At 41.3% G+C, this 25,550-nt stretch overlaps 1 protein-coding gene across 2 annotated transcripts in view; it reads right to left on the reverse strand.

The window, feature by feature from the left end:
• Nucleotides 1-25,550, reverse strand: part of SLC31A1 (solute carrier family 31 member 1) — a 40,191-nt gene that overhangs the window by 13,023 nt on the left and 1,618 nt on the right. The window contains exon 1 of one of the 2 annotated variants that reach the window (XM_044265103.1): nucleotides 24,577-24,598. The exons of the other annotated variant lie outside the window; for it this stretch is intronic. The gene's annotated coding sequence lies outside the window, so the exon portion shown is untranslated. Of the gene's footprint in view, nucleotides 1-24,576; nucleotides 24,599-25,550 lie in introns of those variants that run through there. 2 annotated transcript variants of the gene reach the window in all.

The raw sequence follows: 25,550 nt of genomic DNA on the forward strand, positions 1-25,550 counted from the left end.
GTGCAGCACGTATACACATAGTTTCCAAAACTTTCCTATACTCAAGGGTCTAATTCCTTCTCCGTCTGCTTCTGAGGCCCATCAAAAAAGAAGTTTCCTCTATTCCTGTCCACCTCCTACCTCCCAACAAGGGCACAATGAAAAGCTTAACGAGAGGACCGGATTGTTTGCAAAGTCTAGCATCTTTAGCAAAATAAACATGAATTTATGAACGGAAGTTAGGAAATGGGCAAGAAGGCTGAATGCTCAGGCCCATCCTGAGTCTTAGCACTGACCTTACTTTTAATAGATTTATTCTAAACTTCCAATTCCTTTTTATTTCCCTGGTACTACACAATGATGGATAAGAAACGGTAATCCACAGGGACTACGGAGATTAGACCCACCACAAAAAGACTACACAGAAGCGGTCAGACACCTGCCACGTTGTCTCTGTTCTCCAGCACAGACTGATAAAATCTGGAGTCTCACACAATTCTTTTGGAGACTACCTACAGAGTTTCCTGATAAAGAAGATTAGGAAGAAAGTTTTTCTTCTGACAGCGATTAAGGTCAGGTTCCTTTTTAGATTTGTAGAACCATTAAACAAAAACAAATCTCGTTGCTCCTCTGCTCTTGTAATTTTTTATTTTTATTGGTTACTTATAAGCTTTAGACAGGCACAGATAGGGAAAATTCAAGGTCACAGACACTGTACTACCATAAACAGAGATTCATGCTTATGGACTCTGTTCTCATGATCAAGCAACCAGTTCAACTGGACTAATCCTGCCTTTTGATGACCTGCACAGGGTCAGCAGATATTCTGAGAAACAGCTCTGGCCTTGTTTCAAGTGCCCCCGTAGGTGAACTTTAAAATTCTCTTGATGGCTTTATGAATTCCACACTCACACTGTCCTTTGGGGAGGGAGGCAGTAAAGGAGATGTAGAAGTAAAGAGATTATAATGCATTAATAAAACAGGGCTTAGGTGTTCCTCCACCCCTTGGCATTCCAACCCAATATACTGGAATTGTTTTGAAAAAAAAAAAAAAAAAAAAAAAAGTAGTAGCTCCCAGTAAATGAGAAGGGGTAGTATGATGAATATATAGGGGGAAGACCTTTCTCCTTGAAGGCTATGATGCTGTTACACTCAACCCCACAACCCTGGCCTCACTCTGGTACTCCAAATTGACTGGCAGAAATTTGGTCACAATTGTATGAATGTAACCACACCTCTGGATACTGTAGCTGTCCTTCTTTGGCCAATGTCTTTCTTGAGGTGTACAGTGATCATAAAGATACTTAATGTTACCAATTATATTCACAGAAGGTAGTAGGCTGGAGTAAATCAAAGGCTTACACAGGTTCTCAGACAGAACTGGCAAAAACCTAACAAAGTTCTGCTCCAATGATGTACTAAACACAGTCAGTAAAATGATGAAGTTGAGGTAGAGAGAAAAATAGGTTGGGTCAATAAGAAAAAGAAGTGTTAAAGACCCTAAAATCATACACATGCACGCACAGACAAACACATACAGATTCCACTGAATATCTTTGGCAGGTGATAAGAGATGACAGGGCACTTGCTATGACTATAGGTTTATAAAGAGAGTCAGAATTTAGGAGTGTAATCGCCAAAACCCCACCACATCACTACCACGACTACCGACAAAAACAAAATCATTTAGATTTTTATCCTTTTAAAAATTCTTTGGGGCTTCTGTATGGCTCAGTCGTTAAGCATCTGCCTTCGGCTCAGGTCATGATCCCAGGGTCCTGGCCCCATGTCTGACTCCCTGCTCACTGGGGAGCCTGCTTCTCCCTCTCCCTCTGCCCCTATCCCAGCATGTTCTCTCTCTCTTGAATAAATAAATAAAAATCTTGAAAAAAAATCTTCAATAAAATAAAGGTCACTGTTTTCCCTTGTAACTTTTTGCCTTTGTTGATAATAAAAATAACTCCCAGGGATCATCCATAACAAATGTTTCCTGGTTTTTCTTTACAGCCATGGCGGGGCTGATATGAGAAAATGTTAATAGAACTTGGCAAAGAATTAAGGTTGTGATTATTCGCTGGTTTCAATATTATTTTAATTTTCTTCACCATCTACCAAAGTGAGCTCTATTACTTTGTATAGGCTGAGCTTGATTCCCTGAAAAAGCACCTTTCATGGAAAAAAACCAAACTAGGCACGGTCTCCATACTCCAATTAATAGCAGAGTCTACGTGACTGAATTACTCATATATCAGACTGATGGGCTCCACCACAAGTAGCCAACAGCCAGAGTCATAAAGGGGAAAACTACTTCAAACAATTACATTTAAAACTTAAAGAGCCTTCATTTATGAGTGGCCAGTGATCTAGGGAAACAAGAAATGTGGCATGGACTGACAAGTTTTTAGAAAAATAAAAGAGCAGCTCCGAGTTCCCGAGAGTAGCTCTTTCACTGAGAAGTTCCTGCCTAAGAAGAGCTATGTTAGCAGAAAAGGATGGTAACTCAGGAGCTGCCCTATGTTTATTCTAAGGATCCACACAAGACAGACAGCAAACTTGTAATTTGATTCTAATCAGATTAAGACAAGAACTTTGTTTCCCGATAGGGGTTCAAGGTCACCCTGTCTATCTTAAATTTCATCTTTCCACGTGTCCAGTCCACCTCATTAAGCTGCTCGGACAGAGCAAGATGGATAAGAAGCCCGATGGGGCAAGACAGGTCATTGCATAGAACCCATTATATAGAGAATATCCAGTCAGAGAGGCTTATCATTTTCAAGAGAAAGCATGCTAAAGACAAACTTCATTTTAATATTTTAAGGTTATTTATTTATTTATTTATTTGAGGGAGTAAGAGAGTGCAAAGGCAGGGGGACAGGCAGGCAGAAGCAAACTGCCGGCTGAGCAGAAAGCCCTGGATCGTGACCTGAGACAAAGGCAGACATTTAACTGACTGAGCCACCCAGGCGCCCCAACAAACTTAATTTTTAAAATGCCATTATCCAATCTCTAGATCACCTATGCCTTCTGGGCAAACATGAATGGGCCATGCTATTACCATGTAAGCAACAAAATACAAAGGAAAGAGAGCAAGTTTAAACATGAAAGGGAAGCAGGTGATAAATGCTATATTGGGCAAGTAATTTTCTATTTTATAGCTTCATTTTCCTTAACTGTATAAACACTGAATTATATGATTAGTCAAGTTTCACCCAGAGCTAAAACTTAATTCTACATTTTTTTAGGTCAGGTTCTAGGAGAATATAATTCTTCTCTATCCCTATCCTTACTATTGGATTTTAAGTTCTAAGTTTTAGGATTTTATTTATTCATTTGAAAGAGAGAGAGAGAGAGAGAGAGAGAGCAAGAGCACAAGCTGAGTGGAGAGGCAGAGGAGAAGGAGAAGCAGACTCCCCACTGAGCAGGGAGAAGGAGGTAGGACTCGATCTCAGAAACCTGAGATCATGATCTGAATTGAAGGCAGATGCTTAACTATCTGAGCCCCACCCTGGGCGCCCTGACCCGTCTTTTTTAACCCATAAACTCCTTCATTTTCTAACATCCTGCACATAGTAGTAAGTGCTTGCTAAAATGAATCATCTTTCTCTGCATTTCTTTCCTGGCAACTTAGACTAAGACAGACAAATCAATTCCTTAATCTGTTAATGAGACACTAGGCAAACCTCAGTTTTCTTTCTGCCACTGTAGTGAGTGTGAAATGCTATACAGTAATATTTGATGGATATGCCTAGAAAGTATTCAATAGCTCTATATTACTAGTAGCAAAATGTAGATGATATAGGATAACATAAACAAGTTGAACTTTTTAAGACTTGGAAGGGGTTACAAACTCATCCAGTTCTACTTATTCATTTTATGGAAACCTAGAGTATGAACTCACAAAGTGCTTGGGAGAATCTAACATTCATATATTCTGGCCCAGTTTGCCTTCATTGATACTTTTAGAAAATATTTGTTTGGTCACGAGTGCAAGGAGATTATAAAAAAAATTCGCACCTGTTTTAAAAATGGATGAAAGGAAAAAAATATGGAAGAAAGGAATACACTGCTGTTGACCTTCAAGGGGCTTGAAATGCCAAATCCAGATCCCTTATATGAATCAAACCTCTAGGGCACTAAACCTGGATAAGTGCAACTTTCTAGAAAGGGACAACAGAGAAAACAGACCAAACTGTAAGATAAGACCAACCTGAAAATACTTTTGACAGACAGCACAAGCAGGGGGAATGGCAGAGGGAGAGGGAGAATCAGGTTCCCCCCCAAGCTGGGAGCCTGATGTGGGGCTTGATTCCTGTTCAATGTTATTCTAGAAAGCTGGGGAGGTCGCATTGCTAGAACTTACCTATCCTCACTCCCCGCCCAGAACGTATTCTGTTCAACCTGCCTTGTTATTTACCCAATGTCACAATTTGGTGTCCATTAAAAGTCATGGTTTTGATCACTTTCCTAATCCCAAGTACATGAGAAGATTCACCCAATTTGCCTCCGGTTTTTGCCATCAGCAATTCTATTACAAACATGGGCTTCCCCCCCCCCCCAAAGACTTCACCTATTTATCTGTTTGAGAGAGAGAGTGAGAGCACAAGCAAGGGGAGAAGCAGGTGCCTCACCGAGCAAGGAGCCCGATGCGGAACTCGATCCCAGACCCAGGGATCATGACTTGAGCTGAAGCTTAACCAACTGAGCCACCGAGGCATCCCTAAAAACATGGGTTTTCCTAACAGTACCCTCCACCCTGTTCACCCCATGTGATATGCCAATGACAAATTAATCTACCAAAGGCATGGCTCTACTTATCTGCTCAAAACAAAAACAAAAAAACCACTGCCTACCAACCTCTCCCTTGTCTATTAACTTCCTGGTTCTGAGATCACAGATCTCTAAAACAAAGGCCTCAACCTACCTTCCTGCCTGCACATACTTGGAATACCAGTCAAACAAGTCCAATGGCCAAAGCTTGAACTGGACAAATCCCACGCTTTTCCGTCTATCTTTGCTCACACTGTTTCTTCAGTCTGGAAGACCCATCCTTATTATCTCTGATGCAACAAACCCTCCTCATCTTCCGAGGTCTCCTGCTAAGCCCTCTGAACATTCAGAACGCAATGTGCCTTTCCCAAGAACCCCAGCTTGGATTAGGTCTCACAAAATACCTTGAAATGTTATGATCTTCTCAATCGGGGCATATTTCGGTCATCACAATGATAGAACGGAATTGAGAAAAGATAGGGGAAACACAATTAGGCCTGGAAAGAGATGCAGGCGACATTTTTTCAGCTATAGGCAGACCATCTGAAATTGAAACCTGAGTGCGCTGTCCCTTAATTGGTGGGTCACAGAAATCTAAGAACCGAAAGGACCTCAGAAGGCACTGCAAGGAACCCTTCAGTGACATACAAATTCTGTACTAACTGAACACGGCTAGGGATTTGTCAGGCTAGTGTGTTGCCTTCTTCTAGAAATGTAAGAAAGCAAACACTCTCTTTCCAGATAAGCCAACTACAGATGGTGTTTCACAGGGACCTGAATCTTGCTTTTTGGTGGTGATGATGTTGATAATGGACCCAAGTGCTCAAAGCTTTTACATATATTTTCAAAGCTGTAATTTGCATTTTAGGCTCTACTCCCCTGAACTAACAATTGTCTGCAAAGAGAAACCTAAGTATCTCTTTTTTAAAATCAAAGATTTGTTTACTTATTTTATTTTTAAAGATTTTATTTATTTATTTGACAGAGAGCTCACAAGGAGGCAGAGAGGCAGGCGGGTGGGAGGGGGGAAGGAGGCTCCCCGCTGAGCAGATAGCCTGATGTGGGACTCGACCCCAGGACTCTGGGACCATGACCTGAGCCGAAGGCAGAGGCTTAACCCACTGAGCCACCCAGGCGTCCCTATTTACTTATTTTAGAGAGAGAATGAGTAAGCGAGTTGAAGGAGGAGTAGAGGGAGAGAAACTTCAAGCAGATTCCCCACAGAGCATGGAGTCCAATGCAGGGCTCAATCCCACGGCCATGAGATGATGATCTCAGCTGAAACCAAGAGTCAGACGTTCAACTGACTAAACCACCCAGGTGTCCCAAGAAACCTAAGTATTTTTTTTTTTAAGATTTTATTTATTTATATGACAGAGAGAAAGACACAGCAAGAGAGGGAACACAAGCATCGGGAGAGGGAGAGGGAGAAGCAGACCTCCTGCTGAGCAGGGAGCCCAAAGCAGGGCTTGATCCCAGGACCCCAGGATCATGACCTGAGCACAAGGCAGACGTTTAACCATCTGAGCCACCCAGGTGCCTCAACCTAAGTATTTTTTTAAGAATTTTTTTATTTATTTGAGAGAGAGAGAGAGAGAGAGAGCACATGAGCAGGGGTAGAGGGAGTAGAAGCAGACTCCCCGCTGAGCAGGGAGCCTGACTCAGGGCCCCAGGACCCGGGGATCAAGACCTGAGCCAAAGACAGACACTTAAATGACTGAAGCACTAAGGTGCCCCATAAAACCTTAGTAACTTTATATCCAACTTTTGATATTGGTTATGCTCACTTTATGCTCACTATCTGGCATTTATGTCTTTCTGTTACTGACTTACCCTTCAGCCTATTTCAAACTAATCCTTTTCACAAATATTCCACCCAAACTGACCTATTCATTTTTCCTGAATAAACTGAGCACTTTGACACCTGTATGATTTTTTGGCTTATGTCATTCCCTGTAATGACCCCCCCCCACTTCCTGAATATGTGTAAATCCTCTCATCATTTAGTCAACATTTATCTTGCACTTAAATGTGTCAGAATTAGGGTGAAGTTAAAACATGGCCCTTGCTCTTTTGAGTTTACAATTTAGCTCGTTCTTTATGGCTTACTTAATATGCCATCTCTTCCATCAGGTTTTCCTTGGATTCTTGACAGAGGAAATCTCTCATTTCTGAATTTCCCTGGTAATCTTCTCTTACGGAAAATTTGGCTTACAGTTCTTAAAATACACGATATAAAATACTATTTTTACACAGCAAGTTCCTTGAGGACAAGTAAACTTTCTAATTTCTACCTCCTTACTGCCTCTGGAAGAACATTCAATAAACATTCATTCATTTGAAAGGCACTGAATTCTTTTTAACAATTTATTATTATTTTTTATTTATTTATTTGCGAGAGAGAGAACACAAGCAGACAAAAGAGGGGCAGAGGGAGAAGGAGAAGCAAACTCCCTGCTGAGCAGGGAGCCTGACATGGGGCTCGATCCTAGGACCCTGAGATCAGGACCTGAGCTGAAGGCAGATGCTAAATGACTGTGCCACCAGGCACCCGAACAGTATTTAATTCTTACAAAATCCATTTAGTTTTTGGTATCTGCCTCCAAGGATCCAGGTGCAAAAGGCAAGATTCTTGCCTTTGTGGGGCTTACTCTAGGAAGAGGAAGCCCTCATTTAGTATGTAAACAAATAAATAATGTGTTTAAGTATATACAATTACCAATCACAATAAGTGGTATGAAGGAACTCAACATGGTACTGTGGCAGAGAAAAACACAGAAAAAACTCATTTAGACGGGGGATGGCAGGTGCAGAGAAGAGAGAAGCCCTCTTTAAGGAGGTAACTTCAGACAGATTGATGAATTACTAGAGTTGGGTAGAAAAATAAGGGAGCAGCATCCCTAGGCAAGAAAAGAACCAAGGGGGTGCCTGGGTGGCTCAGTCATTAAGTGTCTGCCTCCGGCTCAGATCATGATCTCAGGGTCCTGGGATTGAGCCCCGCACCTGGCTCCCTGCTCAGCGGGCAGCTTGCTTCTTCCTCTTCCACTCCCCCTGCTTCTGTTGCCTCTCTCGCTGTCTCTCTCCCTGTCAAATAAATAAATAAATAAGAACCAAGAGCATTCAAGGTCATATGAATAGAACACATTGAATCATTTTAAGAAGACTAAGAAGCAGGGAAGTGATACCAGATTTACCTTCTCACAGAGTACTTTTGTTGCTATGCAGAGTGGACTTTTTTTTTTTTTTTTAAGATTTTATTTCTCTATTTGACAGACAGAGATCACAAGTAGGCAGAGAGAGAGGGGGAAGCAGCCTCCCCACTGAGCAGAGAGTCTGATGTGCGACTCGATCCCAGGACTCTGAGATTATGATCTGAGCCGAAGGCAGAGGTTCAACCCACTGAGCCACCCAGGTGCCCCAGAGTGGACTTTATTTGCTCTTCTGCTCAAGTTCCTGTGTGAGGCATTCACAGAAAAAAAAATCCTTATGGAGGGCGCCTGGGTGGCTCAGTGGGTTAAGCCGCTGCCTTCGGCTCAGGTCATGATCTCAGGGTCCTGGGATCGAGTCCCGCATCGGGCTCTCTGCTCAGCAGGGAGCCTGCTTCCTCCTATCTCTCTCTCTGCCTGCCTCTCTGTGATCTCTGTCTGTCAAAAAAAAAATCCTTATGGAACCATGAGCTATAGTCCTTTAACTTACCAAAACCATAAAGCATCTGTTAAAAACTTAGGAAGGAAAAGAACCTTCTAATTTCTGGGTTATAAAATGGTTTGAAGGGCAAAACTGAAGAATATTCGATACAGGCTATCTTGGATTGTAAGAGCTTTTCAAGTCTCACACCACCCTTTGCTGGTGAGAGTTAAGCTTACAGAATAGTGCTGAGCAGGAGTCTGGAGTCAGAGGATATTCAAATTCCAGCTCTGCTAATTTCCAGCTGAGTGTCCTGGTGACATTTCCTATAAAAACTCTTTAGGTTATCAGTAGGTTCTGTGTACAGAGACTGCTAAAGGGCTGTGTCCAGATTTCAATAGTATCTGGATAAATGATTCAAATTTGGTATTTACTCAATACATAGAAAAATATGATAAAGGTAGACCAAGATCCCTGCAGGGCATGGACAACAGACTGTGAGGCACATGGCAAGTGTTAGATTTTTATCGGATTACACAATCTGTACTACGCATGGAAATCTTCAACAGTGATGTAAACAAACCCCACTTCTCACTTGTGCCTCCTCAAAACAGTAGCAGTAAATCCAGAATTTGTGTGATTCTAGCCTTTAATGCTCAAATGATTTAGGGCAGTGGAGAACACATTAGACTGAGTCTAAGATCTGGATTCTGGTCCATCCAACTCTATCGCTGTGTGTTCTTGTGGATAAAACAGCTATCTCATGGGACGCCTGGGTGGCGCAGTTGGTTAAACGACTGCCTCTGGCTCAGGGCGTGATCCTGGAGTCCCGGGATCGAGTCCCACATCAGGCTCCCAGCTCCATGGGGAGTCTGCTTCTCCCTCTGACCTTCTCCTCGCTCATGCTCTCTCTCACTGTCTCTCTCTCTCAAATAAATAAAATAAAATCTTAAAAAAAACAAAACAAAACAAAACAAAAAAAAACAGCTATCTCAGAGTTTCTCAATTTTGGCATTACTGACATTTGAAGCTGAGTAATTTATTGTCGTATGAGCTATTTTGTCCATTGTTGTATGTTTAACAACACCCCTAGCCTTTACCCACCAAATGCCAATAGCACTGTCCCAGTTGTGACAACTAAAATATGTCTCCGGACATGGCCAAAAAATCCCCTGCGAGGCAAAAATCACCCTAACTCTTTGAGAACTACTTCTGATCTTTGAATTTCAATGTGTCCTCTAGAACTCAGGGGAACAGATAACATCGGTCTTATTCTCCTTCAGGGTCATTACATGATTCACATGAAATAATGAATGGGAAGAAATACTGAGAAAAAAAAGACTAAAATATGTAAAAGGATTATTACTCTGTGAGTTATTATTTAAAGATATTATTTATTTTATTTGAGACAGAGAGAGGGCAAGCACAAGCATGAATGGTGGTGGGGGGAGTAGGCACAGGCAAAAGCAGACTCCCTGTTGGTGGGCTTGAGGGTCCTTGGATCATGATCTGACCCAAAGGCAACCACTTAACCAACGGAGCCACCCGGGCTCCGATGATTTCTCCGATCATTTCCCTCACTGAGTTACGATTATTACTACTTAAAAATTTTTATTTATATCCCACTCAGTTAACATACTGTGTAATACCAGTTTCAGGTCCACGATTCAACAACTCAACACCCACACATGACACTCGGTGCCCAACGCAGCAAGGGCCCCATAATCCATTTAACCCATCCTACCACCCACCTCCCCTCTGGCATCAGTGAGTTATCACTATGCTCTGTGAGTGCTCAATAATGAGACCAAAGAAAACTCACATCTTGTTTATAGAATGCATCATAAGCCTTAGATTAGGCTCTGTATAGTCTAATATACCTTTCAGGCATCCAATATTTGTGATTCCAAGTCTGGGTCCAATAATTACCTCGTTTACTTTTGTGGCATGTTCTCAGGCTATTCTCTGCCGAGCTACAACAATGTAGCTTGTTTCCAAACTTAATGGCACTTGAAAGGTGGGCCTGGGTTAAACAGGAATGGCTACTCATTTTACAGACAGAAAATTGAGGTACACAAGGTTAACACACGAGCTGAGGCCATGTGGCAGTCAGTGTAGTGACAGTCTGCGATCAGAATCCAGATTCTGACCTCAAGTCTAGTGTTCTATTACTTATGTCATGGTACTTTCATCCAACTATCTTGTGTCCCTGTCTCTCTGCACAAAGTCAGATACTTTGCTTTCTGGGTACAATCCGGGAAAACTGAGATAAGGAAATGGAGAGTGGCTTAGAAAGAAATGTGGACCTGTTTCTATGCAGAGGCTATTCCCTGCTTTCAGGGTGAACTGATGTCCTGTTATCCAAGGGCCCTGCCAAGTCTTGAAGTCCTTGCCCACACTAAGCTGTCCAGCAGGAACTAAGTCTGCCTGTCACTACCTGCACAGCAGCTGTGGCTTACAATGCCCTCTGCGATGCTATGGCACACAGTCTGGGCTAAAATGGTTACCTGCGGTATTCCTGACTGCTCGACCTCTGCATGGCTCTAAGTAAGGTGAGAAAAGACTCCATGTGGTCTGAGCTCCAGGCCACATTCCAGCAAAACTGTTCAAATTCACGAATCCCCAAAATGCCATTTCCACTATATATTTTCAGACTTCTAAAAATGTCATTGTTTATTCTACTCCTTTAAGATACCAGGTCACCTCTGAGTATTATGTCTCTGTGCAAACTTTCTAAATGCTAAATGTTGTCACAAGGAGCCATTGCTCTCAACCACTGACTCGGCAGCAGACCTCTGGATAATTCCCTGGCAGCGCATGGGTTGCAGCCATCCTTAGCCCTTACTGTGAAAGAATTTTAGTAAAATGAGGAAATTTTGGTTATTAGCCTAGGTTTTTCTGTTACATCAGGTAATTTAATTATTATGGTCACAGTTTCCTCGGTAAAGAAAATAACTCATCTTTAGGGCCTAAATTTCAATTAGAAAAGTTTAGGTGCATATGATATTTTTCATGAGAAACAAATGCACACCTAACTTTTCTAGAGATGCTGTGAATATTAATTGATTGCTTTAGACATTCTAACATCTCAGTGGCTTTATCAAACACATTTCAGAGCATGCTGTTCATACCGCTCTATAACATTTTCCAACTCACAACCTTTTTTTTTTTTTTTTTAATGTTTTAAGTAATCTCTACACACAATATGGGGCTTGAACTCAACAGCCCAAGACCAAGAGTCAGATGTTCTTCTGACTGAGTCAATCAGGTGACCCTCCAATCCACCAATCTTAATGTTCTCTTCTTTTTTTTTTTTAAAGATTTTATTTATTTATTTGACAGAGAGAGACCACAGTAGACAGAGAGGCAGGCAGAGAGAGAGAGAGAGGGAAGCAGGCTCCCTGCTGAGCAGAGAGCCCGATGCGGGACTCGATCCTAGGACCCTGAGATCATGACCTGAGCCGAAGGCAGCGGCTTAACCCACTGAGCCACCCAGGCGCCCTTAATGTTCTCTTCTTCTTTTTTTTTTTTTTTTTTTAAAGATTTTTATTTATTTATTTGACAGAGAGAGATTACATGTAGGCAGAGAGAGAGAGGAGGAAGCAGGTTCCCTGCTGAGCAGAGATCCCGATGTGGGACTCGATCCCAGGACTCTGGGATCATGACCTGAGCCGAAGGCAGCGGCTTAACCCACTGAGCCACCCAGGCGCCCGTTAATGTTCTCTTCTGAGAGCTACCTTGCTGAAGCAGAAACAGTCTAAGAGCAAGAGCCCTCCTGGTCTGGGAGTCAGAGTGCTGTCATAAGGCTATGACACCTCTGAAGCTCAGAAAAAGTTACTAAAACTTTGTGGGATAATGCATCCATATAAAACTAGGAAACATGGGGCTCTTGGGTGGCTCAGTAGGTTAAAGTCTCTGCCTTCGGCTTAGGTCACGGTCCTGGGGTCCTGGGATCGATCCTCGCATCGGGCTCTCTGCTCTGCGGGGAGCCTGCTTCCTCCTCTCTCTCTCTGCCTGCCCCTCTGCCTATTTGTGATCTCTGTCTGTCAAATACATAAATAAAATCTAAAAAAAACAACAACAACTAGGAAACAAAATCTCACAGTATTCCGAACATCAAAATGTAAAAATATATGAAAGTGACTGATACATTAATGACATACATAGTAAATAATACATGTTAATTTCTTTCTAGCTCAAGGATTTCTTAAAGTGTCTGAATCAGGATCATTTGTGATGTCTGGTGAAAAATGAAAATTACAGACTCTACTCCAGACCAGTGACTCTCCTTGCAGAGAATGGGCCTCAGAATTTAGCTGTTTATCAAGCTATCTAGGAAATTCCTACATACTCTAAACTTTGAGAACCATAATTCTTTTCTTTTTAAGATTTTATTTTATTTATTTGATAGAAGACACAGTGAGAGAGGGAACACAAGCCTGGGGGAGTGTGAGAGGGAAAAGCAGGCTTCCTGCTGAGCAGGGAGCTCTATGTGGGGCTTGATCCCAGAACCCTGGGATCACAACCTGAGCTGAAGGCAGACGCTTAATGTCTGAGCCACCCAGGCGCCCCGAGAACCATAATTCTAAATTACAGAGATATACGATACACAGTACACAGACTCTCAGGATTTGATGTTTAACAAGTGAGAGCTTAAAAAAAAAAAAAAGAAAAAGAAACAGGAAAAGAACGTCAAGATTCAACCAGGAACTAAATAAAGCATTTGTTTATTGTGGTATTCCAAAAGGTCAGAGAGCTAACCTAGCCTCACTTAAAATTTATCACCTGATAATCAAAGAACCTTCTGGGCTATTTAATACCAAATGGCTCATCTTCTGGATCTGATAGAGTTGTTTTTGTTTTTATTGTTGTTGTTTTAACCTACTATGTGAATAAAATCTCTGAGTTCCAGATGAAGGGGAATCTCCTGTAGTCTTACTTTTCTGGACTGGTTGTGAATTACAGTCACTAAACTACCAAAAAGACAGATCTCAAACAGGAAATGTACAAATGAAAACACCAAACTTCTGCGTGAAGAAATTGTTGGATATATTTCCCAACATGATTAGTGAAAGTAAGATTTGCTCCCAAGGTCTGTCCCTAACCATGAACTCTTACATTTTTGAGATTAGAAGGTCTGAGATCCAAAATAGCCCACCAAAAGCGAACAAAAAGCCACAAGTAGGAAGCTGTGGGCAGAAAGTATTTTCCCTTTCGTTTTTTATGGCGGCTCTCCAAGGACGCGAGGAGCATATTCATTCTCTAACTGGTAAAACCCTACCTGCTGGTTGTAGGCCCTTGGGCAAATTACTTAATATCTCTGTGCCTCAGCTCTAAAAATCAGAGTAAGAAACATAGCTACCTCACAGGATTGTTTTCAGGACTGTTACGAGGAACTCACTAAGGTGACAGCATAGTAGTTGAGAGGGCAAGTTAGTTTCCTCAAAGCTAGGGCTGCCCGTAGCACCGATCTCGTAATGCTGTGAGCAAATACAGTGACCCTGGAATACTGTATTGCATTATTACTTCCTCATCTACTGTTTTCTCTAAACTTCAGTTCTCGGTCTTCATCTCTTACCCCCTTGCTCCATAGCTCCCCTTTCTTTCTAACCTTTGCTGTTCTCATTTTGGGAGTGCTCGGGGTGAGTTAGTGAATCCCAGCCATTTAACTTCACCCACAGGGATGTCCTTTACTTCTGTTGAATTGGGTGGTCAGTAATTTGCTTTAATTGGATTCCAATCTGCATCCATATTCTTTGAGGTGTCTCAAAGTTTCAGGCTTCTCTCACCCTGTCTTCTCATTATAAAAGATGCATTTTATGGGTGGTTTCTCCATCAAGTAATTTGCCAACACCAGCTTGGCCTCATACAGTTCAAGTGAATTCTGACACTCACCAGAAACAGTATCAGATTCCACAGGTTAAGGGCTGAGTCCTAGAAGACTGCCCTCCACTTCAGATGCTAATTACAGACTCAGGTTATTACCCGCACTTCTGACTAGATATAAAATCAGAAGTGTCTACAACCCCTTCTCTTTCGGTTCAAGTAATTTGTTAGAGCAGGCCACAGAACTAAGAAAATGCATTTACTCAACAGATTACTGGTTTATTACAAAGGATATTAAACAGTATGAATTAATAGACTGACGAAGGGAGGGAAGGTCCTGAACAAAAGAGTTTCTGTCCTGGCACAGTGGTACATGCAAGTATTCTGGTTCCCCAAGCTGAAAACTCTTTTTTTTCTTTTCTTTTTTTTTAATGGAGGTTCCATTACATAGGCATGATTGATTAAATTTTCAGCTTTTGGTGACTGAACTCAATCTCCAGCCCCATTCTCCTCCTGGGAGGCTGGGGACTGAAAGTTCCAATTCTGCAATCACATTGGTTGGCTTTACAGGCCACCAACCTTAGAAGACCTAGGGGATTGGGGCACCTGGGTGGCTCAGTGGGTTAAGGCTCTGCCTTCAGCTCAGGTAATGATCTCGCAGTCCTGGGATGGAGCCCTGTATCGGGCTCTCTGCTCAGTGGGGAGCCTGCTTCTCCCTCTCTCTCTGCCTGCCTCTCTGCCTACTTGTGATCTGTGTCTGTCAAATAAATAAATAAAATTAAAAAAAAAAAAAAAGAAGAAGACCACCTCAGGGCTTTCTAAAAGTCACCTCATTAGAATGGATAGGGCCAGAGAGGAAAGGGCAGGCAGGCCCAGTGGGTAGGATATGAAGGTGGAGAGAGTATAATATGGTGTGTGGATCATTGAGGCCACAGGTATATTTAGTGTTTAGATTTCATAATCAAGAAACACTAAATAAGATATCATAATTTATCAAAAAAATCTCAAATATATACAAAAGTAGACCAAATGTACTCATTGCCCAACTTCTATAATTATCAACTCAAGGCCAGCATTGTCTAGTCCATATCCCATTCATTCCCATGGCCTGCATAATTTTATTTTATTTTAAAAGATTTTTTTTATTCATTTGACAGACAAGTAGGCAGAGAGGGAGGCAGAGACAGAGAGGAGGAAGCAGGCTCCCTGCTGAGCCGAGCAGAGAGTCTCTTGTGGGGCTTGATCCCAGGACCCCAGGACCATGATCAGAGCTGAAAGCAGAGGCTTTAATCCACTGAGCCACTCAGGTGCCCCGACCTGCATAATTTTAATGCAAATTTCAGATATTAAAACATTTTATTTGTATGTATTTCTGTATCTCATTTCTGGTTTTTTTTTTAAAGATTTTGTTTATTTATTTGACAGAGAGAGAGAGAGATCACAAGTAGGCAGAGAGAGAGGGGGAAGCACGCTCCCTGCTGAGCAGAGAGCCCGATGTGGGGCTCGATCCCAGGACCCTGAGATCATGACCCAAGCTGAAGGCAGAGGCTTAACCCATTGAGACACCCAGGTGCCCCAAGAAGGGGACTTTAGAAGAAACAAACAAAATACAATACCATTGACTCACCTGAAAAATTAACAATAATTCCTTAATATCTTCAAGCGTCCAGTTTGTGTTTGCATTTCCCTCGAATGTCATATACATTTTTTAAGAACATAAACTTTAAGGGCGCCTGACACATTATGTTTTTGCCAATATGATACATTATGTTTTTGCCAATCCCATCTTTTCTACATCCTAGTTTTTAAGAGCAGGGAAGGGGTACTAATTCTGCCCTTTAATTCTAAACTACAATATAGGACCATACACACTGTGGTATTTCTGAAACCATAATAAAGAAAACTCTCTTTGTGGTCAGTTGCTAGAAAACTTATGGCCCTTGTAAAAATAACAGGCAGAAGGAAGCCTAGTGAGACATCCACCTTAAGCTACCCAAAAGTAATGTCCCTTGGGAGCCTGGCATTCAAGAAAGTTTATATTTAAAAAGATGGGACCTACCTGGCTAAGCTGCATGTGTGGCCTGTCATCCTCTCACCTGTAACTTTGGGAGTTAAGAATGCACAAGTGAGCTGAGCCATCTCCTATCCCACAGAGTGTCTATGTACTCAAAGCATGGCCTAAAGACAAGTTTCTTTATTCCAAAATTAGAAAAGTCAACACTGATTCAATTGTCTCTTCTAAATGTACAACATTATTTATAAGCCAGAGTTTGTATTCATCGAGTATTCCCTTTTATCTTTATGATTTCATACACGTGAGATTTGTGGGAATAAAAAGATACACGTTTATTTTGAGTTGACTATTCCTCGGTTATTTCTTTAGGTATGTCTAATTCTATAGCTCCCACTAGCATGTAGCTAAGTAAGTGAGGTCCGAATTTTTAACCACAGCACAAGGAATGGCAGTGGGAGCCAAAAGGAAAGTGTGTGTACACTTCCTTAAACACCAAACCGCACACACATGCACACACCCTTCTTTAAAATAGTTTACTTGGCCTTTTGTCCCTTCCTAAATCATACTAGGTGTGCAGAGGGGTGGCTTGGAAAGTGTTCACATTGTGGTGAGAAAAGGAACGATGTGGCACCTTCAGAGCAGCCAAACAGAGGAAAGATCACTCTGACATCTACCCAACTCAATTCAATGAGTATTTATCAAGTACCCTCTGCCCAGGGCCTATCGGAAATACAGAGATGAAGAGGATAGAGGCTCTGATTGAAACCTATTTACAGAACAAATTTCACAAATGGCTTAAGGCACATAGAGAGAGAATGATGGAGGTGAGAAATGGAAGGAAGGTGAGTAGGTTTAGTCAAGAAGCACGGGGGGATGACAGATTTCTGATCTGCTTTGTGGTCCCTAGTTCCTCAAAAAGATATCTGAAAATGGGTACCACTCATTTCACAAAATTATCACTTTCCACAATCACCAAAAACCTGGCAAGCCAGTGAAAACCACACACTAACAGACATTTCAGTTATCCTCTCTTCCTGGATTTTTCCACTTTCATTCCTTACATGGATGGACTGCAATAAATAGCTAATTTTCTGAATCCTCTGTGTGGTAAGTATTGGTGAAAGTAGTTAGAAGCCCGTCCCATTTTGTCCTGAGTTTGTAGCATTCACCTTACAAATTAACTCCTGAGTGATACAGCACACTGAACAGCACTAGAAAAATCTATAGGATCGTGATGTAGTAGGTGACTTTGGTCAAATTTGTAATTAAACATTATTTTGGTGAGGTTGTCTATACTTGGCCCTTACTTAAAGATGTAGTTTCTGAATAACAAGAGATAAAAATTAAGATGCTTCAGAGGTGCCTGGGTGGCTCAGTTAGTTAAGTGTCTTATTCTTGATTTCGGCACAGGTTATGATCTCAGGGTAGTGGGGCTGAGCCCCATTTCAGGCTCTGCACTTACCCGGGAGTCGGCTTGGGAGTCTCTCTCTCCTTCTCTCTCTGCTCCTCCCACACACACTCTCACAAATGAAGAAATCAATTTAAAAAATTAAGATGTTTCAAGAAAATGATACCTTCTCATCTCTTTAGCTGTTCATTCACAATTAAAATCTCATAGAATACCAAAAGTAGAAGAGTGTTTAATTATCTGTCTGCTGTACAGATACTTTGAGCCAGTAATTCCACCTCTAAATACTGTTGATCCTTGAACAACATGGTGGTTGGGACACCAACCTCGAAGCAATCAAAAATCTCTGTATACCTTTTGACTCCCCAAAACTGAACTCCTGAGAGCCTGCTGCCAACTGGAAACCTTGCTGATGACATAGTCGATTAATATGCTTTGTACCTTATATATATTATATACTATATTCTTACAATAAAGTAGGCTAGAGAGATGCCTGGGTGGCTCAGTCGGTTAAGCATCTGCCTTTGGCTCAGATCATGATCCCGGGGTCCTGGGATCAAGCCCCACATTAGGCTCTCTACTCAACAGGGAGCCTGCTTCTCCATCTACCCCTCCCCCTGCTGGTGCTCTCTTTTTCTCTTCCTCTTTTTCAAAAATAATTACATAATTTTTTTTCTTTTTAAAAGTAAGCTAGAGAAAATAAAATTATTAAGAAGATCATAAAGAAAAGAAAATACATTTACAGTGTTATACTGTAAAAAAATTCACCTGTAAGTGGAATCACACAGTTCAAATCCATTTTGTTCAAGGATCAGATGTATCTGTCCTAAAGACACACTGACACATGTATCAAATGTTATATGAACAAAGTTATCTGTCATAGGACTGTGATAGCAAAATATTGAAAATACAACATAAATATTTACTGATTAGGCATGGATTAAATAAATTATCATATTTACATAAAATGGTATACTTTGCAACCATAAATAAGAATGAAGAAACTCATAGGCACCTGGGTGGCTCAGTGGGTTGAGCCTCTGCCTTCGGCTCTGGTCATGGTCTCAGGGTCCTGGCATTGAGCCCCACATTGGGCTCTCTGCTCAGCAGGGAGCCTGTTTCTCCCTCTGCTTGCCTCTCTGCCTACTTGGGATCTCTCTCTCTGTCAAATAAATAAATAAAATCTTTAAAAAAAAAGAATGAAGAAACTCTTTATATACTTACATGAATGATCTCCAAGTTATGAGATGAAAAAAAGCAGGTGTACTGTATGCTAGCATTTGTAAAAAAAAATTCAATAGGGTTAAAAGTATATATACATTATTTATAAACACCTATACTATCTCTAGGGGTGAGAGCATAAGAAAGAGATAACATTGTGATTTGTAGGAGGGAAATCGGTCAGATGTGGGTAGGAGTAGAAGGAACATTTTTCACTAAATATCCTTCTGTATCTTTTGAACTGTGAACCATGTGAATATATTTCCTATTTTCAAAAATGACATTATTAAGTACAACTCCCCTAATTTACAGGTGAAGAAGCTGAGGCCCACGTTATTAAACAATGACCCTAATATACTCTTTAGTCACTGAACCCATACCATCTACTTTTCCTATAAGGCTTCTGCAACAGTGGTCTAATCACTTACCCCAAACCTCCCATTTCTCCAGGAGGGTCTGTTGGCAAGCAGCTAAGCAGGGGGAATTTCTGAGCTTTACATTTCCTGTTTTAGTGACAAATAACATAGACATTCCTGTTTCTCTTGCCCACTCTCACCTTTCTGTACAAAGAAGATCAAGTATACAAATACATTCTTCACAAAGGCCTTTAGTGAAGCATTTATTTGCCTGGTGTGAATAGGACAACTCAAATTTGATATGTCAAGCAAACAAACTGAAAAGGTCTTTTAGTTATGCAATGACAGAAGGGCCTAAGTCCAAGGGGAGTGGATCTCTCAGCTACTATACTCCATTTCTCGGACACCCTTTGTTGTCGGCTAAGCCATATCCTGAAATCCGGCAATCATGAGATACACCCTTTCGTACCCTCCGACTGGATCCTTTTGCAGTCTTGATACGTTTCCAACGTGCTAACCGTGCGTGCTTTAGTATGATTTATGTAGATGTCAGTGTTTTATAGACAGTGTGGTAAGAGTAGAAAAAGCACTGGACTAGACATGAGAGGCTCTGAGCTACAGACACAAGCGCCACACGTTAGCCACAGGACACAAAGCAAATAACGTAAACCCAACAAGGGCTAGTTTCTTTATTGCAAAATGAACATAAAAATACCTACACTATGTCAATCTCAGGGTTGTAAGAATCAAATACGTTGAAATACTTTCTAAGGCGCAGTAGGGATGGAATATAATTAGTAATAGTTTGCTTATTCATTAGACGACACAATTAATCTCTAAAAGGAGATGTCCCAGTCACACATAGGGCTCACTTTCATGTTACTTAAAGTATAGAGCCTCTTACTCTTGGATTTAAAGAACACAAGCTAATCAGATAAACACACATCACCAAAACACTGCTTTAACTGCCTTCCTGTTATAATCAAAGGCAGACAAAGGTTCCCCTTGCTTAAATTTTCCTTTTTTTTAAGGTAGGCTCCATGCCAGTGTAGGGTTTGAACTCATGACCGTGAGATCAAGAGTCACATGCTCTACTGACTGTACCAGCCAGACGTCCCTAAATTCTCTTTTAGTTAACATTATACAGGATTTTAATCATCTAGATCATAATGTTATTGGTTTGCCTGTGAATACTGGGAATTAATTTGGTGTGAGGCAGAAACTAGAAAACATTTTAAATAGCATTTTACTCCTCCCTCTCCCCTTAAAAAAAAAAAGATTTATTTATTGAGGGTGTGTGCATACAGGTAGAGGGGCAGAGTAAGAAGGAGAGAGAGAATCTTAAGCAGAGCCCCCCGCCCCAGCCCAGCTTGGGCACAACGTGGGGCTTGATCTCATAACCCTGAGATCATGACCTCAGCCAAAACCAAAGAGTCTGATGCTTAACTGACTGAACCACCCAGGCGCCCCTCCGCCCTCCTTTTAATTAATAAAGGATGACTTAATGAAAATGCTCTGAAAGAATATACACAAAAATGAAAAAAGTTGTTTAATACCTCAGATGGAGGCTGCATTGTGTGGTGGAAAAGTACTGGGCTAGGAATCAGAAGCCCTGGGTTCTAGATCTGGGACTTACTATCTGTGTGACTCTGAGGAACTCACGCTCGTCATTCATTCACTCAAATGTACTGTGTACTTACGGAGTGATGGAACTCTGATGAACCCCTATCCTCAAGAAGCCCAGTCTGGAGAAGGGATACATACAAATAATGAAAACCAGTATATGCTGTACTGAGATACAGATCCTGCACAAGGTTGTGTGGGAGCTGATAAAAAGTCATCAGAAAAGGTAGGGAGGAAAAAAGGTAGGAGAGAGGAATGGGGGCCTGCAAGTACATAGTTAGCAGCAGGCCTTTAACTTTGATTTTGAAAACCAAAAGACTAAGTTGTAGGTGCTCTACTGCTTCAAAACTGACCACTCAGCACAGTCTCATTAACACCTCTACTACCTGTTGGGAGGAAGACTCAACCTGGCTGAAAAGGTCCTCTAACATCTCACTGGTTGCTAGATTTGCTCTCTATAAGGTATAGATTCCCTCCAAATAATTTCTCCTGTTTACTTTTGTAATGTGGTTTCTATCTCACTATGCTGCGTTTCTATCTCACTATGCTGTACTGCATTAAGTTCTCAACCTACAAAAGCAGGTTGTATACAAAAGCCTAAGGCCTTTGTGTAAAGGAAAAGAGGTAGGGTGGACCCTTCTCAACCCTTTCCTTTTCCGCAGGGCTTTGCATTCCTAAGGATGGGCCCCTCCTCTGCTTGGGGATGTTACCTAAAGCTGAAATACCACTCAAAGCCACAAAACTTCAAAAGCATTTCCTTCCCAGCCCCTACTATAAGCTTTCTTTTGGCATAAATGGCTCGTTTTAATATATTAAGTATCAGCCTCTTGATGACTCTTGTAGCAAACTACAGAGTACTTTTGACTTTCTAAATGGCTTTATTATGCTAAAGTTGCATGTGGGAGGGCCCATATCATTAACCTGCCCTATCTTCTCCCCTCCGTTTTCCCCAGTCATGCCTGGTTTGCCAACTCTTTTTTTTAAAGTGGGCTCGAACTCATGACCCTGAGATCAAGATCTATACTGCTTCACCGCTGAGCCACCCAGGCACCCCCTGGCTTGCTAACTTTAAATGGCAAAGTTACCTGGTGGATGCCTGGTCACTGACTTATCTGACATCTTCACTAGTTAAAGTCATCTTGTCATTGTAAACACTTAGAACCTTTATTATTCTCAATGCAAAATTGTAACTATAATCCAAAGAAAAACTGGATTGCAGCCTTTAAGGACTAATACCTTTTTCCCAAGTAGTGTTTACCATGCCTTATCTCATTCAATCCTCACCAACAACTCCACATTCTAGGGACTACTAGGAAAATGAAGTGGAGGTGTACCTGGCAGGCTCCGTCAGTGGAGTATAGGACTCCTGGTCTCGGGGCTATGAGTTTGAGCCCCATGCTGGGTGGGAAGAGTTCTTAAAAATAAAATCTTCGAAAAGGAAGGAAGGAAGGAAGGAAGGAAAGAAGGAAGGAAGATGAAGCAGATACTTACACAGGAAACTTACTTTTTATGTCATATACTCCTAAACCATTTGGATTTTTTTCATATCAATCATGTCATTTAGAATAAATAATCCCACTTCCTACATAGCTAAGTAACTTATCCCCTTGGCTTTCAAGCTGTTAGACAAATATGGTCCTGGTCTCCTTTTCATTTTTTTTTTTTTTTTTGGGCACAGAGAGAGAGATCACAAGTAGGCAGAGAGGCAGGCACAGAGAGAGGGGGAAGCAGGCTCCCCACCAAACAGAGAGCCTGATGCGGTGCTCGATTCCAGGTCCATGAGATCACAACCCAAGCCAAAGGCAGAGGTTTTAACCCACTGAGCCACCCAGGCGCCCCTCCTTTTCAATTTTAATCCGCTATTTCCCTAGGTATTCTGTTGTTTTATACTCTTAGCCAACGATCCCACAGAACTCTCTTAACTGATTAACACACTAACCAGTCTAGTCTCTAATATCATGGAATTAAAACTTCTTTCTCTCCCTCAGTGAAATTGTGTCCTCATCAAGTGTCAGGTAGGTCTGTTCAGAAATCAACTTGTGCCAGTTGTGCTTATTAATGTTAAGAATATAATTTAATAAAGTATTACATAAAACAATTAAGTGTGACAAGAGAAAACAGCAGCAGCTAATACTTGCTACCTGCAAGATGCTATTCTAAGTGCTTTACATGAACTGACTCCTATAATCTTCACAAGAACCCTAGAAATTAGATTATATCATTGTCCCTGTTTTCCAAAGGAGAAAACTGAGCAATGTGCCCAAGATCTGTATAAATGGCAAAACAATTTGGTTCCAGAGCTTAAGAATTAAGCTACTATACTACGTGGACTGATAGTTGTTTGTATGAAAACCAAGTTGAAAGCTTTGGAAAGACTAGATAAAGATGAGTCACACAGATACATACAACTACTCAGCCCTACCTTGTACGCCAAAGTAGCCATAGATAATACGTCAACAAATGAGCATGGCTATGTTCCAATAAAACTATTTACAGAAACAGGCAGAAGGCTAGGACAAGGTTTGGCCCTCATGCTGTAGTTCACAGATCCTTGGGGCCCACACCCCACGAAAAGGCTTATTTTAAAGACTGGCAAAAAGATGTTTATGCTTTAAGTTAAAATCAAATGGCTAAGATCTGTGTGTAAGTAATAACTGTATGATTCCCTTTTTTAACTTATTTTTTTTAGTTGGCCAACTATTGGCCCTAATTGCATCAAATTAGAGGGCAACTCTGGTCTTGTAAGAAATTTGTGCCTTCTCTCCTGTCTCTGTGGTTTTGCCAAAGCCACCCCCTCAACCTGGAGAACCATGGTTCCCCATTTCCATTTGAAATTCCACTCATCTTCAAAGCCCATTATCTAACCCCACATACTCCTCCAAACAAGATATAATCTCTTCTTCCTTTGAAAACCTACAAGAATTAATTTCTACTTATGGGACTTACTTTGCTGTCTTCTAGTACAATTATTTGTATAGTTCAACTATCCCCACTGTTCAACTATAAGCACTTTGAGGACAACAATGACTTAATCATCTTCCTATTCCAGGCAACACCCTGAATAGTGCCTTACACATAGAAGGTTTTCAGATATTTCTTGAATTGTGTTTGACATTCTTCTGTTTTTAGTGACTGGACAGAAAAAACACTATACCACTTGTCCTAAAACTATATTCAATTCATATTGCTAGCATCACACCTATCATGTAACCTGGTTGTAACTTCGAACTTTAATAATTTTTATAGTTTAATATTTACAGTGCATTCATTAGTACAGATTAGTATGGGTATACCTGGATATAAAAATTATCATCTCTATAGCAAAATTCTGATAATTAAAAAAAAAAAAGATTTTATTTATTTATTTATTTGCCACACAGAGGGAGAGAAAGAGAGCGTGCATGTGCACAAGCAGGGGGAGTGGCAGAGGAGACAGAAAAGTAGCCTAGCCAGCGCACACACACACACACACACACACACCCCGCCGTGGAGCAGGAAGCCGGATGCGGAGCTCTATCCCAGGACCCTGCAATCATGACCTATGCCAAAGGCAGATGCTTAACCAACTGAGCCACCCAGCGCCCCCCAAATTACTGGTGATTTGAAAGAAATTGTTAAAATTGCCACTTCCTGGTTAATCTTTGGGGAGAGGGGTCAATACATTTTATAAATACACCTAAAAACTGGTGTTTAAGCAAAACAAACAAACAAAAATGCTTAATTCAAACTTGAGATCAGGGTTGTGCTTTCCTTACCTCTGTATCCCCAGCAGTACTTAATGGATATCTGGGTTTGAATCACTCCTTCTACAAGGTATTTAGGAGGCTGGCCCAAGCTCAGAGTGAGTTAGAAGGCCTGGGATGGGAATTCAGATTTTTAAATTCCTGGTCCAATATTCTAATTCAGGAAGACTGTGCCTTTTTATTAAATTTGTTTGAGAAAATTTTTTTCCATCTAAAAAAAAAAAGATTTTATTTATTTATTTATTTGAGAGAGAGAGAGAGAGAGAGAGGGAGAGAGCACACAAGTGGAGAGAGGAGCAGGGGGAGGGAATCTCAAGCAGACTGCCCTCTGAGCATGGATCCTGATGTGGGATCGATTTTATGATCCTGAGATCATGACCTGAGCTGTAATCAAAAGTCAGACGCTTCACTCACTGAGCCACCAAGGTGCCCTAACAGTGGCTTTTTAGATGTACCTAATCCTGCAGTTCAAATCGTGTAAGACTGAGGAAACCTCACCACTATCTTCCCCTTTCTCATACTGCTGATTAGAACTAGTAGCTGTGTTCCCACAGTGGTGACCTGGGCATGCATATTTGCTGTGTCCCAACTGCCAAAAATGCTGATCCAGATTTTACATGCCTGCCTGTCTAAAAAGGCTATTTAAATGCCCTGGATGAAAAACATCCCCAACTCAAGAATTCAGAATTAGCATTCAAATGATCTTTCAGGAATTTTTTTTTTTTTAAAGCACAATTCAGATGTTTCAGTGCTAGAATGACGATGACCAGCACTGAGGAAAGGGGTTAGAAAAAGTGATATCACTTAGGCAGTTCATTCTCCCTCTCCTGAGAGGTAGCCAAGTTCATACTCTAAACAGAGCTACTGCAAAGGGTTCCAGTTCTAGTGCTTAGATTCCAGTTCCATCACTGTTTTCACACTGTCAGCCTTCATTGCTTTAACCATCTTAATCTATAAAATGGACACAGGATGCAGACGACAGCCTT

This window comes from Neovison vison, chromosome 9, assembly GCF_020171115.1.
Source record: "Neovison vison isolate M4711 chromosome 9, ASM_NN_V1, whole genome shotgun sequence".
Classification (NCBI taxonomy): domain Eukaryota; kingdom Metazoa; phylum Chordata; class Mammalia; order Carnivora; family Mustelidae; genus Neogale; species Neogale vison.